Source organism: Vigna radiata, chromosome 2, assembly GCF_000741045.1.
Source record: "Vigna radiata var. radiata cultivar VC1973A chromosome 2, Vradiata_ver6, whole genome shotgun sequence".
Lineage (NCBI taxonomy): Eukaryota > Viridiplantae > Streptophyta > Magnoliopsida > Fabales > Fabaceae > Vigna > Vigna radiata.
The window spans coordinates 9,488,715-9,491,653 of NC_028352.1; positions in this window are offsets into that span (position 1 = coordinate 9,488,715).

Consider the following 2,939-nt stretch of genomic DNA (forward strand, 5'->3'; position numbering starts at 1 on the left):
TTTGAAATAAAAAAAAATAGTGAAGAGATGCAAGAGCTGTTAAATTATATTAATAATTAACATTGGTTCATGTAATGTAAGGTATAACTTTAATGTAAAGATTCTAATGTGATGATTATTAGAATATTAAAATATTAAAGTTATTGGGATTATTTTAGAGTTATTAAAATTAATCCCTCTCTTCTCACTTCAAAAGGACATTTTGGTATTTTTATTAAGATTAATTAAAATACCATAAAAGAGGAAAAAGTTTTACCACAGTGGACAAAGTTACGTTTCTGAAAAGTGAAAAAGAGAGAAGGAACGTTCTTAGAAAAGACAATATAGAAAACGTAACTTTGATAGAGAAACTATCCTTGCAACTTCTATATCATCAAGAAGGCAGTAAAGAGGAGTAAGAGGAGAGAGAACAATTGACAGGAAGAAACAGGAAGAATTATACAATGGATCCAAGTTAGTTCTCCTTTACTGTGTATATGGGAATTGAGTATCATGTAAATTCAAGATCCTGCTGAGTTAATTTTCATTCAATTGAAAAATTAAAGAATTGCTTACAAGTGGTATCAGAGCCTGGTTCTGAATTTTATGATACTCCATGAATGGTAATTTTCCCAATTTTAAAACCCTAATTTTTGAATTATAAAATTTAGGGATTTTAAATTTTCAGATGTTCAATTATTTTATTGGCATGAAAGAAAATTAAAAGCCGTTAGGGTTTGATGATTTCAATTGGTTTATTGATGAAAGGAAATCAATTCACTGTAACGTGAATTTTAGTGCACCGCAAGTTTTTATATTTTTTTTTATTGCGCTCAAAGAAATTTTGTTTGCTGTCGCATGATTATTTGAATTCACTGTTACGTGAATTTTTTATGGAAGCCGCAAGGTTTGTAATTTTGATTGTTGCATTAAAGCAACTTTACATGATTGTTTCAATTCATATTAAAGTGTTTTTTATTTGATTGTCACTGAACCGTGCAACTTTAAAAATGGCTTTATGCCGAAAAGTTAAAAATTTTGATGGAAGTGAATTGAATTCACTGTACGTGAATTATGAAATCTGCAAGCATATTTTTTTTAGTGTTTGAATTCGTATCCTGAAAGCCAATTTTATTTATTTAGTTATACTTCCATTAAAGTATTGCACGTTTTATGAATTATATGTATTTAGAGGAAGGAAATTCAATTAAGTTGAATTTCGGAGAGTAATTAGTCATTGATGTAAGGATGTTATGGATTACTCAAAGGTAAACCATGGTTTATAATTGATGACATTAAAGTGAGACATTTCATGTACTTATTATATGTTTGTATATCCAAAGATAGCATACATATAGACTTAAGTATGATTGATTGTTATTAAAGTATATATGCAATTTGNCAGTTTAAGAATCACCCAAAGGTGAACTTAAATGAATGACTTTATTGACTACCTATNAGTTTNAGTGTCACCCAAAGGTGAACTTGAATGTATGACTAGTGTAATAATTTGTTTGAATCCATGAGTTTTAATCAAAGCATTAATGTATGAGCTTGTGTATTATTTCCAGCTTACATGAATTTAGCAGGTTTGAGCAACAATGTCATCAAGTTTAATGGGCTAAATTATGCCGATTGGTCAGAACAAATCCAGTTCCAACTGGGTGTTCTAGACTTGGATATGACTATTATGATGGATGAAATGCCCGCAGCCATTACAGAGACCAGTACAAATGATGAGAAGTCTCTTTATGAGGCTTGGCATAGGTCTAACAGGTTGCACTAAACTTGATGCGCATGTCTATGGCAGAGAACGTAAAGCCTTCCATGCCCAAAACAGAAAACGCAAAGGAATTTATGAAAATGATCATGGAGTACTCACAATCAGACATAACTGACAAGTCTATAGTGGGAACCCTTATGAGTGAGCTGACTGCCAAAAAGTTTGACTGGTCACAGCCCATACATGAACATGTAACAAGAATGGCTGATATAGCAGCTAGATTGAAGTCAATGGGAATGGAGGTGAATGAGTCCTTTTTAGTACAGTTCATCATGAACTCTCTTCCCCCTGAGTTTGGCCAGTTCCAAGTGAATTACAACACTATTAAGGATAAGTGGAACTTTCAAGAAATCAAAGCCATGTTGGTTCAAGAGGAAGGGAGATTAAAGAAAATGAGAGACCATTCTGTCCATCTCACAACTCATGAAGGCACTAGCTTCAGTAAAGGTAAATCAGGAAAGAAGAACAAGAAGGACAAAGCCCCAATGAAAGTGAATAAGGGCAGTATTCAGAAGGACCAGAAATGTTTCTTTTGTAAGAAAGTAGGTCACTTCAAGAAAGACTGTCCGAAAAGGAAATCTTGGTTCAAAAAGAAAGGTACGTTTTATGTTTCTATAAATTTTGAAGCAAATATAGTTGAAGTACCTAATAATACCTGGTGGTTNGATTCTGGAGCTACCACTCATGTTTCTAATATTATGNAGGGATTCNTTTCAATCCAGCCCATAAAAGGAATTGAAAAATATTTATATATGGGGAACAGAATGAAGGCACGCATAGAAGGAATTGGGACTTACAGATTGATTCTAGACACTGGTTATTGTCTGAATCTTGAAAAGTGTCTCTATGTTCCTGGTTGTGCTAGGAATTTAATTTCTGTTGCAAAGTTGGATTGTTTAGGTTTTAACTTTAGGATTGAAAATGGTATTTTTCATTTGTATAAACTTTCGTACTATTATGGCTCTGGTACATTAGTGGATGACTTATATCGTTTAAATCTTGATGTTAATTTTTCTGAATCTCTGTTTAATGTTGAACATGTTGTTGATAGAAATTCTAGTGCAGGAAAGGAATGTTCTACCTTCTTATGGCATAAAAGATTGGGTCACATATCCAAAGAAAGGATGTTGAGGTTAGTGAAAAATGAAATTTTACCTTAATTGGATTTTGATGACTG